Source organism: Vespa crabro, chromosome 25, assembly GCF_910589235.1.
Source record: "Vespa crabro chromosome 25, iyVesCrab1.2, whole genome shotgun sequence".
NCBI classification, from domain to species: domain Eukaryota; kingdom Metazoa; phylum Arthropoda; class Insecta; order Hymenoptera; family Vespidae; genus Vespa; species Vespa crabro.
The window spans coordinates 3097487-3114986 of record NC_060979.1 but is presented as its reverse complement, the minus strand read 5'-3'; the positions used below and the strand labels follow the sequence as shown (position 1 = coordinate 3114986).

Genomic DNA, 17500 nt, shown 5'->3' with positions numbered 1-17500 from the left:
AACTTACGCCAGGGGTCGTTGTACCACGTTCCCAGTCAGTCCGACGACCCAACGCAACCCAGACTTACACGGGTTGTGTCTATACTCTGTCTATAACGTGTGATATTCATCTAACGCCATAATATATAAATATCCTATCCTATAATAATATATTTTCATTTGGAAATTATCTTTGATTGGATTAAGGCCGATTAAAGAATCTTAATCCTAGCCTTAAATCTTAATCTTGTACGTATTTACGATTTCAACTATATATATATATATATATATATATATATATATATATATATATATATGGTCTCTTGTTATTGTTTATTGCTCATCTCGATATGACATGGTGACGTAATATCACCACTGTTTGCAATTGTACTTGCACAACCCTTTTTTTTTTTTTTTTACATTTATACCTTTCCTTTTTCTTCCTTTGAATTCCTCGTTCCCCTTCATCCATCATTTTCCTCACCATTTTTCTTCTTCTTTTTCTTCTTTTTCATCATCATCATCATCATCATCATCATCATCCCTGTGTCTTCGCGCTTTTTTCTTTTTGTACCTTTTAAATAAAACGATTCAGTACGACGAAAATGATAAAAACAAAATTCCTAATGGTATACTATTTTGGGGTAATAAATTTCGATCTATTTGTCGAAAAATTTTCATCGTTCTAACATTGATATAACATTTCGTCAGGCGCGGAATACGATTAGTCATTCATTTTTTCCCTCCCTCCTCTTCTATTGTTATTATTATTATTATTATTATTACTATTATTCCGTTCACTGTGTTTTTCTATTATTTTTCTATTATACACCTGGACTCGACTGTCAGTTTCTTTACTTTCTGATACATAACTTGGCTGTTCTCTTACCTTTACCATGCAAGGATCGTTTATTCCAATACCAAGAAACATATATATATATATATATATATAATATATATATTACTTGAAGAGTATCGTCTCGATGCCAGTCGTATCTTTGCTTGGAAGGGAACATATCGTGAGGTCAACGTATTTACGTTTCTCTCTTTCTCTCTCTCTCTCTCTCTCTTTTTCTTTTTCTTTTTTTTTTCTCTCTGTCTTACTTACTAACCATGATGTATACATTTTGGCAAAGGAACATGCCGTATCTCACGTATAGCTTGTTTTCATTCTCTCTTCTTTCTCCCCTTTCTTCGGTCAAGAGAGAGAGAGAGAGAGATACACTGATGATATACTTTTTGAGAAAGTATTCCAACAAAATGTTCAGAATAGGTAAATATCTCTTTGATTTCATCTCGAACACGCGAAGAACATTTATTTAGGAATTGTAAATTCGACTTTCTCTCCCTCTTTCTCTCTCTTTCTCATACACACACACACACACACATAAATACAAACACATACAAAATCTTTGATTTATTGTATATTTCAAGTTGAATAGATCCAGGGAGAGACACGAAAATGTCTTTCTTAGATTTTTCGTGAACGATAAGACACTGTTTAATGGTTTTAGTATATCTAATACCAAATATTATGTGTATGTGTATATATATATATATATATATTTAGAGCATGTTTTTCTTTGTTTTCATCGGAGCCTGCGCGTACTATACACACACACACACACACACACACACAACAAACAAACACACAATTTACATACACACGCACACAGTTAACTTTCTATTCTAAGTTCGTTCTACTCAATACTCCGCCGTGCATCGATCGAGACTCTTGCTTACATCACAAACGATCACGACTTCTGATCAAAGAGGAGATACGTTTTATTTCTCTCTCTTTCTCTTACTCTCTTTCTCTTATTCTTTCTCTTTTAGATCATGCCTCTCTGTTGTATGATGGTGGTGGTGGTGGTGGTGGTGATCATGCTAACGCTTATTCGTATTACCGAATTACGACATCGACGATTAATGCAGCGACCGTAAGCACCGTGACGAGAGATAAACTCGGCATGAGAGGCATACGTGAAATGGAGCTCTTGTTTTTCTTTTCTTTTTTTCTTTTCTTTCGTTTCGTTTCGTATCTTTTCTTTCTTTCTTTCTTTCTTTCTTCCTTTCTTCCTTTTTTTTTGTTTTTTTTTCTTTCTCGCGGAATACAAACGCCCGGACGTTCTTCCTTGTTATGACGTATTTCTGTTTTTGTTTACTTTTTGTTTTTGTTGTTTGTCATAACAGCGTCTACCTCGATACATTCGCCTAATTGATTAGTCGATAGAAGATTATGGACGTTTAGATTTTTAGATTATAATCGAGTTCTTTCTTTCTAACTTTTTCTATTTCTTTTTCCTTTTTTTTTTCTTTTTTTTTTTTGTTTTTTTTCTTTCGTTTGGTAACAATTCACAATTGTTCAGTCAGTGACGATTGAAAATTGTAAGATCGAAATATCGAATGATTTTTTATTCTTTGAATGAAATCGTAAATTCATAATTTTAATAGTATAATTCGAACGTAGTGATCAAATATGGCGGATTCTTTTTTTCCTTCTTTTTTCTTTTTTTTTTTTTTTTTTTTGTAATAATTCATCTTGACATAGGAAAGAAATCGAAGTGTATAAAAAAAAGAAGAAAAAAAAAGTGAGAGAGAGAGAAAAAATGATAACGAGTCGATAAGGAACGATAAGAATTTTCATAATTAACATGGACAATTTATATTTATTTAAAAATCGTTTAAATACCACGAAGAAAACAAATGTCCATCGTTTTGATTTTGTGTTTTTTTTTTTTGTTCTTTTTTTTTCTACTCTCTCTCTCTCTCTCTCTCTCTCTCTTTAGATAGACAGATAGGAATAAAAAAGTAATCCGAAAATTGTCGATCGATCACCCGGTATAAAACGAAAGATACTTTCGAGATCATCTTCCTCGATCTCTATGCTATAGTTTATATACATATATATATATATATATATACTACAGCCCAAAGGCCTTTTCGTAATATTTTCATGCCTGCGCGTCGGCGTAGAAGAAGAAGAAGAAGAAGAAGAAGAGGAGGAGGAGGAGAAGGTGGAGGAGATGGAGGTGGAGGAGGATGGCTCCTGCTGCGCTTAAGCCCAGGGCCGTCGCTATTTTTCGACCCTCTTCTCCCTCTTTTATCGAACACTCGATGATACTGCAACGAAGGTTTATCGTTCAAGAGTTCGTTAATACCTTGAAATACATATATACATGTGTATATATATATATATATATTTTTTTTTTTTTTTTTTTTTTTTTTTCATGAAAAGTAATCCGCGATCTATTCATTTTTGTTTTATGCCAAAAAATACCCATTGCAGTCAATACTCGTCGAGTTGCTACTGAATGATACTCAAGTCGAAAATGTTAAATGTTTATAACGAAAGTGCACTGATTGTTTTCTTTTTTTTTTTTTCTTTTTCTTCTTTTTTTTTTTTTTTCTTTTTTTAGGTTTTTCATTCTCCAAAATAAATGTTATGTCGTGTTCAAGAATGATTTATATTTGATTTCTTTTTTTTTTTTTCTTTTTGTTCTTTTCTTTCTTTCTTTTTTCTTTCTCTTTTTTTGTTTTTTTTTTTTTTTTTGTTTTTTTTCGACGATCGAAATCAAGTTCTACGAGTGTCAAGTCAAGTTTATCGATCCCTGTAGATGTATCTTTTCTTTTTTTTCCTTTTTTTTTTTTTTGTGTGTGTGTATGTGTGTGCGTAGGTTTTTTTTTTTTTATCGTGTTGTTATTTACTAGCAAGTATTCCGCAGTTTATATTTTTGTTCTGGTATTTATACAAAATCATTTCGCTTACCAATCGAGTCGATTAAATTTCTCTTTCTCTTTTTCTTATTCTTTAATTAATCGAGATTGCGGATGGAAGATAGTCCGCAATACATACACACACACACACACACATATATATATATATTTTTTTTTGGTTATAATTGTCGAAAATTTCTCAAACGTCGAATAACAAAAGTTCGTATTGGTCATCGTACGATCAAGATTTTTTTCTGATCGAAAGTTTTTACGTTCTTTTATCTCCGAACGTGTTGGACGGACGTGCATGTAAGGAGTGTTCATCTTGAAGAAAAGAAAAGAGAAAAGATGAAGAAGAAGAAGAAGAAGAAGAAGAAGAAGAAGAAGAAGAAGAAGAAGAGGAAGAAGAGGAAGAAGAAGAAGAAGAAATAAAAAGAGAGAATCTGTTTTAACGAGCGTGGAAGGGATCTCAGCAAGTTCATCCACCGTGACTCGGACGCATCTTCGTTCGATCGACCCAAAGAGTCGGCCAACCGTCGCCATCTCTCCTTTCTTCTTCATCTTTTCTTCCTCCACCTCTTCTTCTTCCTCCCCCTCCCCCCCTCTCCTCCTCCTCCTCCTCCTCTTCATTTTCTTCTTTTTTTTTTTTCCTTATCGAAGAAGACGAAGAAGAAGTAGTAACGTTCTATGGTTGGTCTCTTATACTTTCATTTGGACACGCCGTGTTTAATCTTTTAACAAAGAAAAAAAAAAAAACAAAAAAAGAAAAAAAAAAAAAACAAGAAGAAAAAGAAAACACCCGTCCGTTTAATTTCGACGTTTCTTTATAAGTGCAATAAATGATTCGACACGCACGAAACTCTTGACGCAAAAATTTTTCTAATAGTCAACGATAAACAATGCGTCTTATAATTATCACTATATGCACAGTATATATATATATATATATATATATATATATATATATATGTGTGTGTGTGTGTGTGTGCGTGATTATTATAATAAATTTTAACTTACATATCCTCCCTTCCCCTTCGCCCCATCCGCCCCACGACTCCGCCCCTTTTGGATTTTATTCAATGTAACATTATTTTACGTACGCGTCTCAGTTCATTTCTTATTCAAACATTTGTAGAACAATACAGAAGTATATATAAATATATATATATATATATATATATATATATATATATATATAACGTTAGACTTTCTAAATAAGACTTGCAACATCGTTAGAACGATGTCTGTCTAATAAAGTTCGTGGAAAACCTTTTAAAATAATACCGCCTCCGCCTCTTCGTTAACAAAGAGATTCATTTTATGAAATCAGACAATGCAACATTTCTTTTCTTTTTTTTTTTCCTCTCTCTCTCTCTCTCTCTCTCTCTCTCTCTCTCTCTCTAGTCTTATACGTACCAAGAAACAAATATGCTCACACGCATACTTGGATCTAATCGTAAATATATGTAGTACGGAAGAGTATTAGTTCGTTGTTACCTTTGAACTCTTCCATGATTATTAGGAAAGAAACGTGTTTGCCTGTATAGATATGATAATTATTGCAAATGATTGTGCCAATAAATTATTTCTTCAAATATTCATATGTATATGCGAAAGACAGACAGACAGACAGACAAGACAGACAGAGAGAAAGAGAGAAAGAGAGAAAGAGATCGTACTTCTTTTAGCGTTTGTGTAGATGTCTCATTGTCGTAAAATGAACTGCAACATTAATTTGATTTATTTGAGTTGGAATCATGTCTTTCATACTTTTTTTTTTTTTCTTCTTTCGTTTCTTTTATTTTTCTTCTTTCTTTTTTTGTGGATTATATGAGTGAAAGAAAAGAGAAGGATATGCTTTGAGTATATGTCTCTGCGTATGTGTATAAGTGTCTCTCTCTCTCTCTCTCTTTGTGTCTGTGTGTGTGTGTGTGTGTGTGTGAGAGAGAGAGAGAGAGAGAAACCGGCAACCTTTACCTTCACTTTGCTTCGCCGGTTGTTCCACTCGTTCCATTCACGAATTTCACTTTCACGGCCACGGCCACGAGGTTTGCGAAGGCCTCGCGAGATCGCCCCCGCTTACTTCTTCTTCTTCGTCTTCGTCTTCGTCTTCTTTTTTCTTTTTTTTTTTCTTTTTTTTTTTTTTTTTTTTCTTTCGATTGAGAGAAAATGTTGTCCTGTTAAAAAAAAAGTACCTTGAATACGTCCATACGTTTACGTTTCTCGAAATTTTTTAATCGATTTTGTATCAATCCAACATCGATAAACATCGAATTAAGAATTAAAAAAAAAATATATATATATATATATTATAATGATTATTAATTATAAATAATGATGATAATAGATGAGATAATCAGAAGAAAAGAAAATGATTAATTGAATCGTTATTAAATATATCAATGATATGTGAATAAGAGTTATAATGTTTATTTGTTGATGATCAATCGTATTGATTGATTTATATAGGGATTTTTATGTTTTCCTTAGTTCTTTCTCCTTTTTTTTTTTTTTTCTATACCGCGGTATTAAATTAATGAAATTATTGAATTCCATGAGATAAAATACGACAATGTTTTATAATGGATAATGCACAAATATACGTGAAGATATGGAAGAATATGATGAACAAAGGAACTATTACTCGGTGTATATTTCTTGAAAAAAAAAAAAGAAAAAAAAAAGAAAAAAGTTCAACTATTTTTATTAGATAATAAAACGATGACCATTGAATGAATCGATGATTAACTCTAGTGAAAGGAAGAAGAACCATCAAGATTTATCTCTCTCTCTCTCTCTCTCTCTGCTTTTCTTTCATTCTATCCTTTCATCATAGTCACGGTGCTCCATTTTAGTCTGAGAGACTGCACCTTTGCACGTTACTTTACGTCGTCGTCGTCGTCGTCGTCGTCGTCGTCGTCATCGAAATGAAGGTTACGTTACAAACCCAAAGAGAGAACCATTAAAGTCGTAGCAACAACAACAGCAATAACAACAAATGCTTTACAACCTTGATCGACGTTCGATATCGACAATGGAACATTTTCTTTTTTATTTTTTTCTTCTTTTTTTTCCACTCCCCCCCTCTCTCTCTCCCTCTCTCTCTCTCTTTCTCTTTATTGTACGATATGCATGTGAGAATTCCTTCCTTTGATAATGCATTATCTTTATCGTATACGTGATATATGGAGGAGACATTACGTATTTAGATTTATGTAATAGAAGGCAAAGTGTCGCGATGGACGACGACGTGCTTGCGCGAATTGTATAAATCCCCGTACCCATTGGGAATAGTCAAACAGAAATCTGTCGATAAGCCGACGACCTGATTTATTTATGGGAGACTCGTACTGGGAACTATTCACATATAACGGGTGATTATTAAACAATATTATCGCATAGTTAAAGAAAGAAAGCAGAAAAATGAACGAATCGAACAAATTGAAGTTAACGATCAAGTGGACAATTTTCTCATTCGCGTTCCTTTTCGACGTTAAAAATTTTGACGACGAAAGAAAAAAGAAAGAAAGATAGAAAGAAAAAAAAAAAGATGATATTGACATTTAACTACAACTTCAAAATGCAAATTTAAAAATTCGATATTATTTCACTTTTTTAACGTCTTGATTGCACTTATCATATTCACGTTAGATTTACGATTAAATCATGATCGTTGATTATAACGGGTGGGTGGATTTTTTTTTTTAAATCCAGAAAGAGAGAAAAAGAAACGTGATCGACGAAAATGAAAACGACACTTATCGATTTGTCTACCGATTTTGGATATGACCATTGTAATATATATCGGGTGATGCAAATTAACGAATTTTTTTCTATATACAAATAATGAAGAAGAATTAAAACGACGTTTATTTTTAAGAAATGGTAACAACAAAATGATAAAACAATATTAATCGTTTAAACTCGTTTGGTAAAATTTTAATCGTACCGAACGAATTTAACCGTACCTCAGTTAGATCAAAAAGGGAACAAAGATTATTATAAAAAAATATAATAATAAAAATAACAACAACAACAACAACAACACTACAATAATAATAATAATAAAGGGACTAATCCGATTATTTTTAGTCAGAATGAATTTTTAGTCGCGCATACGACATCCTGCGCGAGTTGCGCGCGTCACTTTTGCACAGAATCGAGAGAGATAGAGATAGATACAGAGACAAAGAGAGAGAGAGAGAGAGAGAGAGAGAGAGAGAGAGAGAGAGACAGACAGATAGAGTGAGTGAAATGCAATGGGTGCACGTACATGCACCCTCAGAGAGTATGAGAGAGACAGAGAGATAGAGATAGAGATAGAGTGAGAGAGAGAGAGAGAGAGAGAGAGAAAGAGACATAGAGAGAGAGAGAGAGTCTGTTGGATCAATACAAGCGTACCTATCGGCCCTTTCCACCATGGCCCTTTCGTCCCCGGTCCTTTCCATGCTCCTGTGTGCAGGCTCTTGCGCGCTGGTGCTGGCGGCAACGCGCTCGAACGACGATTTGCGCAACAAGTTCTTCGTCCTGGATTCTAACGGGTGTCCTAATCTTTTTACGGCATCTCTTCTTCTATCGGAACATAATAACAAAGAAACGGGAGAATTCGTTTCAACTACGGCCGCCCTAGTATCAGCCCTCCCTTCAAAACCCTCGCCCACCCCGGCCCACCCGCGGACTTCTCTTTCGATGCATCATCCAATTAACTCGTATTCTACTCGATCCAACCGCCATCTCCCCTCCTCATCACCTCTCCTTTTTTTCTTTTTTCCTCTCTCTTTCTCTCTCTCTCTCTCTCTCTCTCTCTCGATGATGATGATGATGAAAAATCCCTCTGTCGTAATCATTATCGTCATTATTGTTATTCTTATCGTTGTTATTATTATTGTTATTATTGTTATCGTTTCCTTTTCCTTTTATTCTCATCTTTCTTCGAAATATTTATTTGTTATTATCCTTATTATTAGTCTCGAGCGTTAATCATGATATACCTTCTTTTTTCTTTCTATCTCTTTTCTTCCTTTTTTTACATCTTTTTTTTAGTCAACCTCTATCCACAATATCGTTCCGCGTATCGTCATTGTCCTTAATCAAGAAGGATTTTTGGAAAATTTTTTTCTTACATTCATCCAGATTGGGATGAATTCTTTTTCTTTTTTTTTTTTTTTTTTTTTTTCGTAAAATTTCTTGAACTATTCTTTTTTTTTTTTACTTTTCCGTAACTACAAACCGGTATAACGAATATTACTGTAGAGAGATTAACGATCGATAAGTAATACCTCTTACGGTTAGAAAAAATTCTTATCGTAAAAATAGAAAAAAGAAAAGAAAAGAAAAGATAAAAAGAAAATTTGTGTGTATGGGTGCGCTGTGTGCACTGTGTTTACTGTGTGTGTGCTTTGTGCGCTGTGTGTGTGCTTTGTGCGCTGTGCGTTTACTCGCTTCAGGGTGAGAAATCGAACCCTGTTGTCATTCTACCATAGAAGACCCTGCGGACTGGCCACGTGGGCTTTGATTAATCGTGACGAGGGGAGGCCAAATGCGTTCCTTCGTTGCTTAGTTAGTCGTAGCGTGGGCAAAAGCAGGTCGAGCCGATCTATGAGAGAGAATGGATAAAATCTTTCAAGGATGACTATGATTACTAACAACCATAATGCATTCACATTTTTCATATTTCATACACACACACACACACACACATATATATATATATTTATGTATAGTTATATTGTGAAAATTTTTTGAAATTCTTCTTAAATAATATATTCTCTAATAAATATTCGTGGTGTATCGTTTAGGATTATAAGGATTAGTTTTCTTCTAGGAGAGCTGTTATGAGACCTAATAGAACCTAGGCCTAGGTTCCTATGCATTTTGTAACTCTACTTATTTTCGCAATATCTCTTTATAAACACATACACATATACTCTCTCTCTATATATATATATATCTATCTGTCTATCTGTCTATCTATCTATCTATCTATCTATCTATCCTTCTCTACATCTTTCTATTTGAGCAGCTTCTGGCAGAAGTGACCGTACGATTTCACTCTCTTTCTCTCTTGTATCTTGAGTAACCGGAATGGTTAATGCACCACGGTTGTTCGCATACTTCTACTTCTACTACTTCTACTTCTACTTCTACTACAACTACAATTACTATTAACGTTGTTGCTATTGCTGCTACTATTTCTAATACTACTATTACTTCTATACAGGAAAGTGGAACGATTCGAATTATCATCGAAATGATTTCGATTATGCAATCTTAACTGTTATAACTTTTCGATCACTTATGTTTCTTCTTTTTCTTCTTCTTCTTCTTCTTTTTTTTTTTTTTTTTTTTTTTTTTTTTAATGCAATTAGTTTAAAAAATTCTTTTTTCCTTTTTTTTTTTTTTTTATGGGAAATATAGTGGAATGGAATCATACGATGGAGTGCCATTGCTCTTTGTAATAAATGTATCTGTTTAAATGTAAATGTCCTGCATATATATATATATATATATATGTATGTGTTTTGTGTGTGTGTGTGTGTGTGTGTGTGTGCACGTGTGATCACTATCTTGTAGCCTAAGTTTCAGAGTCACCTACGTTTCCTTATTCGTCCCTTGACCGCGTACCCATGCGCGTGCGTAAATTGAACAGGGGCGTCGTTCCGTCGACGCATAATCCAAAAGGAATTCCGTAAATGTATTCTACGATGTATCCCGTAACGAGAGACTCACACAATACATACCGGGTGTCCCCTTTTGAAAATGACAATCGATAAATAAAGAAAGAAAAACGAATGGAAATACGATTGTTAAAAAAAAAAAAAAAAAAAAAAAAAAAAGAAAAAAACAAACGATATAAAAATTTGAAAAGTACAATTCATTGAAAATCCGTGATTTTAACGGATTATTAGGGGGTGGGGGGTGGGGGAAGGAAAAAAGAAGAAGGAGAAGAAAAAGAAAAAGAAATTAATTCGAACGAGTGGGGGAAAAATGACGCGGTACGTTTTTTCTTTTCTTTTTTCTCCTTTTTTTTTCTTTTTTTTTTTTTTTTTTTTTTTTTAATAATATATAATATCCTTCGAATTCAAATTTACAAATAATATTACAATATATGTGTATATATATATATATATGTATATATATATATTTGCATTTTGTTATAACATTAAATTCGAAATAACACATACGCACGCGGTTGCATTGAACAAACATTCGTTGTAAAATCCGCATAAATTATTTGCGACGAAATAGGTGCGGAATTGTTACGTTTGGATGCACTGCGAATTTAGAAGTAATAATAATAATAATAATAATAACAATAATAATAATAACGGTAACAGTAATAACAATGGCGTAGATTATATTTATTTTCTTTTTCTTTTCTCTCTTCTTTTTTTTTTTTTTTTTTTTCTTTAAAAATAATATAATTCTTGTGAAATTCCAAATTAATAAATAATTGAACAATTATGATTACACTTGTGTTAATATTAAATTCATACGCGGTAACATTGTACATAAGTACATACGCACGTATAATTCTAACAAAATGTTGGTTACAAAATCCGCATAAATTGGTTGCGGCGAACTAGGTGCGGAATTGCTCCGTTTGGATGCACTGTGAATGTAGAAGAATGTGGCCGAACCGTTTTCGTCCGGTATATATACCCCAGACACAAAGGGATCCGGTTCGGTCGACATACCAAGCCTAGCTGAAATTTTCGATGGAGTCCTGTTCCGATGTATCTTCGATTATGATCATTCTAGAGTTATTGTTGTTATTATTGTTATTATTGTTGCTACATACCAATACCAACGGTGGATCATTTATTATCTATCTTAATCTTATCCCTCACCTAAAAAAAAGAAAAAAACAAAAAAAAAAAAATCTTTACTCTTATCTAATTTCAATTTATTTATCGTACCAACATTATATGCATAAATATATTTGATATATGTACTTATCTTCTTGATAAGTACACTAATAAAATTAGACAAATATAAACTTAGATAATGAACTTAGACAATGGAACTTGGAGAAATATCGTAATCAAAAAGAAATGATTTTTTTTTCCCTCCCCTCCTCCTCCCCATACCTCTCGTATATCTTAATTTATCGTAATATTTTTTTATCTAGTAAAAGAGAGAGAGAGAGTATTTACAACGTTCTTGACGAGTTCTCGAATTTATATACATACTTACAATTCGATATAGTCATGGTATTTATGCAGTAGGAATGCATTACCATGTTATTACACGTACGCATTGGTATGTAAGAAACCGTTACATATGTAATTTTATATAAATATAATATTTATTTATATTTAAACAGTACCAAATTTTTGGATCGAATTTTTTGGAAAGAAGAATTCTTTTATTCTTTTTTTTTTTTATATCATTATTTTCATGACAAAATGATAAAATGATAAAATGATAAAATGCAAGTGAGAAAGTCGATGCAACGTCATCGTTATCGTCGTCCTCGTCCTCGTCGTCGTCGTCGTCGTCGTCGTCGTTGTTGTTGTTGTCGTGCCACCTGTTTAGTAACACGAGGACAACATTTAAGCTGCTTCTACTACTCTTGACACCACTACGATCCTTCGATCGGCTTAAGGAACTTGTTAATTAATAGGCTAGGTCTAATATGTGTGTACTATGTTTGTATGTATGTGGTTGCGTACGTGTGTATGTGTGTGTGTGTGTGTGTGTGTGTGTGTGTGTGTGTGTGTGTGTACGTGATTGTGTGCATTTTCATTTGATCATTATTAGTCATAGAGATCATTTTCTATCGTTCAATTTATTTTGCTACACGTAATTTCTTTTTCTCATTTAAAATCTGACATGAATTAATGATAACTTGCCGGATCGATAGCTAATTTTTCTTTTTTTTTTTTTTTTTTTTTTTTTTTTTGAATCGGAAAAATTTGAAAATGAAATGAAACGTAAGGAAAATATTTTCAAAAAATGAGATACGTGAGTGAAAAATTTTCACGGCGTATTTGTGTAAACTTTTTCGAAAATCATTACACATTTCGCGGAAATTCTTTTTCTTTTTTTTTTCTTTTTTTTTTGTTTTTTTTTTTCCCCCCCCCATATAAACTCAAATTTACACGCGTTCGCACAATGAATTGTAGATAATTGCGACATTTTTAATATTTCCAATTCTTTGTATAACAATGGCAGATTGTATTTATAATATTTTTGGCAGCAAACGTTAAGTACTGTCATCGAGCTTGAAAATTTTGGCATCCGTACGTCATCATTTTAGAAATCATGTTCACGCCTCGTTTCTAAGTCATTTAACGATCAAGTTTAAATGTCGGACAATGAATTGTATGAATTGTAACATTTAAATCCTGACAACAATTCCTCATGAGTATTTGACGTCGTACAAGCGTAATGTTTTCAAAAATCGTGGACACGTTCATGGCGAACGTGTTCAGGGCAATCAAAGAGAAAAAAAAAAGAAAAAAAAAAAAAAAAAGGAAAAATCAAGTATAATCGTTTGACTATATTATGAATTCTAGAATTAATTTTCTAAGATTATGCACAACTAATATTACGTCATCTCGTATATAAGATTTCATTCTGGTAAATGATATATTTGCACGAGCAGGAATATAATTGTCTATGCAGGAGGGTTTCCCCCCCTCTCCTCTAGTTTTACTTCTTTTTTTTTTCTCTCTCTTTCTTTTTTTTTTCACAACTTTCCAACCGGGCGATTGAAACCACATGATTAGAACGCGAATTAGCCAGTGAGCCAGCCTACGGGTTGCGTCTCATCGGTATGTAATTACTTATAAACGCGAGTTAACTGTGGAGCTAGTAGACACACACACACAAAAAAAAAAAGAAAAAAAGAAAAAGAAAAGAGAAGTAATGAAAAGAAAAAAAAAAACCTTGCCAACTAGTCCCAGTTAATTGCTACATTTCTCAGTTTCGTCCTGTTAATTAATCTTCTTTTCCTTTGGCCGCGGCCAGGCAAAAGAGAACAGCCTACAAATTCTTATAATACATTATACATTAGAAACAGAAGAGAGAGAGAGAGAGAGAGAGAGAGAGAGAGAGAGAGAGAGAGAGAGAGAGAGAGAGAGAGAGAGAGAGAGAGAGAGAGAGAGAGAGAGAGAGAGACAGAGAGGGAGGGAGAGAGTTGGTGGGGATGAAGTGGAGCGGGTTAAGGATGGGAGGTGGGGTGGTGAGGGTAATTAGAAAGAGACTAGTATGCTTATTTTCTTTTTTTGTTTTGTGCTTAGAAAAAAACGCAATCCAATGTCTTCTTCTAATATACATATGTATACATATGCAATATATATGTGTATATATATGTATAATATATTCATTTATGTATATTCAACACGAGAACATTGTGCAATCATTGTTATTACCATTTACATGTATAAGCTAATTTATTTATATGTCTGCTACTGTACCATTGGTAAATATTTGCACATTAACAATTTTTACATGGTTCATATATTTGTGTATCTCTTTTCTTTCTTTCTTTTCTTTTTTTTTTTTTTTTTTTTCTTTTATACATCGTAACAATGAATTCCTCAGCAACCTTTTTGTTTAATACATATGTACATATATATATATATTCCTTTTTTTTTTTATTTCTAAATTACATAGCCTAATAAATTTTACTGGCTGACCACCATGTATATAATTTTCACATAGAGACAAACCAACCTCCCATTTCCCGGTCCACAAATGTCACTAATGATCAATTAGTTGGCGTTAGTAATCAGTAGAAGCACGGTTGGCTCTGATTGGTTGAACCCTTAACCTATTTGATCGACGGGAATGACCGGTTATCGGTTTGTCATAGGACAAACATTGTTTAGCTTCACGAAATGATTAACCATCGATATTCAATGATTAAATGAATTATTAATAATAATTGTCCTTTTCTTTTTTTTTGTTACAGGTAAGAAACATACACGCGCTCACACACACACACATATATATATATACATATATACTGCGATATTGGAATAATGAAAATAACTAACCTGTAAGGGTCAACCTGAAAGAGATTAATTCGTAAGTTACAATTTCACGATTATTATACTCTTGTATTTGTCTTTTATATAATATTTTATGTTTACGTATATAAACTTTTCAAAATCTGAGAATGAAATATATACATACATAAATATATATATATATATATATATATATATGTATTCATTGGAAAGGATTTTTGAAGTAGACTTGGCCATCAGAGTTTCGAAGGACTTAATGGTTGAGAACGAGTTTCATTTTTTATAAGAGAGAAAAAGAGAGAGAGAGAGAGAGAGAGAGAGAGAGAAAAAGATGTCGAGAGATCTAACCCCAGTAGTAATCTCATCTCTTTCTTTCTTGTCTATAAGCATCCCTATATTCTCTCTCTCTCTCTCTCTCTCTCTCTCTCTCTCTGTCTCTCTTTCTATCCTCTCTTAGCTTCTCTACTACATCGTCAGATTTCGTGGGCAGAATTTGCGGAATGTCCGAGGCTGGAACCAGTCGATCCGGTTTTTTAATTGCAAAAAGGATACCCGGGCGCAGGACCATCCCATGAACCATCCCTCTTGTATTCTAAAAGAAAGAGAAAGAGAGAGAGAGAGAGAGAAAGAAAGAGAGAGTGAGGTTATCTTTTCGGACTTGTTTTAAAGTCTTATTTCTTAAACGTCTATCCTATGAAACATAGAAATCTTAATATTCGATCAGCTGTTCGGCGAATCACTATCCATAACATATTTATATATGACAACAAAGGTTAGGCTTAAATACTTGTTCCTGTTATACCAAATGTATTTATTAATCTCATACGTCATCGTCAATTATTTTCATCGATTTATGTCTAATCCTAATTTATTTTTACATCGTTTTTACATCAACCGTATTACGTGAATACTTAAATTACCATACGCTATTATAAAGTATATATATATATGTATATATATATGTATATTATTAATCGTGAGTTATAATCATAAATTAATAATCATCCTTAATAATCATTGTTTATAATTATAGATTATTAGAGTGCGATGGAAAAATTATTTAAAAAAAAAATAGAAAGAAGAAAAAAATGAAAAGGATAGAAAGAGAAATATGGCGTATGATGGCGATGACGGTAGTAATGGTTATGGTGGTATTGCTGGTAGTGGTGGTGGTGGTGGTGGTGGTGGTACGATAAAATGGAGGGGAGGTAATTCCACGTTGATAATTAATCGTACGGACGACGGGTTACGCGCGAATGCCGACCAACAGGCCCGCTTTGATTATGATTTAACGATTCCGTTACGCTTCGTCTGCCACGACTTTGCGGCCCTTTTTTTTGTTTCATTTTGTCCGTTTTCCCCCCTTCCCCTAATATTTTAATTTTTCTCTTTCTTTTTCTTTTCAAATTTTTTCCCATCTATTCTTCTAATCGTTGATCATGAACAATATCATTCACCGTTACATCATAACCGTAAATAATATAATCTCAATAATTTTTCTATTCACACGAGAGGTTAGACAAAAAAATTCTTTTTTTGTTCGGTCTTTATTTTTTTTTCGTCACATCTATATAGTAAACGTTTATTGGAATGATCAGATGAGTGAATTAGTATTACATATATTGGTAATTTTTTTTTTTTCTTTTTTTAATTTAGAATTAGCGTTTGAAATTAATGTTGACGTAATTGAATCCGAGATGCGTAGGTTGAAAGAGAAGATGAAGGAAAAATGAAGGAATTTATAAATTAGAAAATAATAGAATTGAAGATGTATAGACAATTAGGAATTTGTTTATTATAATTGTTTGTTTCGTTACGTCGAAAAAAAAAAAAAAAAAAGAAATGTTTAATCGAATATAAATTATTCGATTACTACTGTACTATGGAAAGGAAAGTGATATTTGGGAATGCATTGTGCTTCGTTAGCAAGATTGAGATTGGTGTACCATGACCTGGAACCATGGTGTGGTTTACAAACCAGAAGGAAACCACCGACAGATCGTACCATCGGCTCCTGGCTCTACCGCTTTTACGCTCCCTAAAACTGGTTTCGTCATTTAGACCCGCCTCTTTTGTCAGCCCTTTCTCTATCTCACTCACTCACTCACTCACTCATCATTTTTATATTTCTCTCTCTTTCTCTCTTTCTCTTTCTTCTCATTATATTGTTACTATAAGTCTCTCGAAAAATATTCTCTGTGAGGCATCGCTTTCTAAACTGCTTAGAATTCTATGTTCTAAGTATAGATAATTTTTTTCCTTCTTTTTTCCTTTTTTTTTTTTTTTGTAATTCAATTTGTAAATCCACTTTTATGGTTCAATCGAAGAGATGATTTTTGTATGTATGTATAAAAAAAAGAAAAAAAAAAGGAAAGATACTAACCGAATCTTTCGATAATTTTTTCGATCATTATATCCTATTTTAACTAATAAATAAAATTAATGAATAAAATTAGATTAGATGATTCTTTTTTTTTTTTCTTTTTTTTTCTTTCTTTCTCGTCACGAAAAAGATGTAGATACGTTTTGTAGAGACAAAAATGGTTATGGATTCGAACGGTGACGTGCGTGCCAGCCTTTATTACTCGACCCAGATTTTAATGAAAACTCGCTAAATTTAAAGTAGGCCAGATGTCAATTAATCAACTACAAATATAATACTCTTGTTCTTATTTAGGATCGATTACTTAGAAATTCTATTAAATCGATTTTAATCGATCAATAATATCTTTTGGATTATTTTAAATAAATAATAATTTTCGATTAACCTATATATACATTACCTTCTGTATAGATTTTTTTTTTATTTTTTTTTTTTTTTTTAT

The 17500-nt window shown here is 32.7% G+C and overlaps 1 protein-coding gene across 2 annotated transcripts in view; it reads left to right on the top strand.

Moving 5' to 3' along the window:
- Positions 1-17500, top strand: part of LOC124432530 (zinc finger protein jing homolog) — a 106685-nt gene that overhangs the window by 2077 nt on the left and 87108 nt on the right. The window lies entirely within an intron of this gene.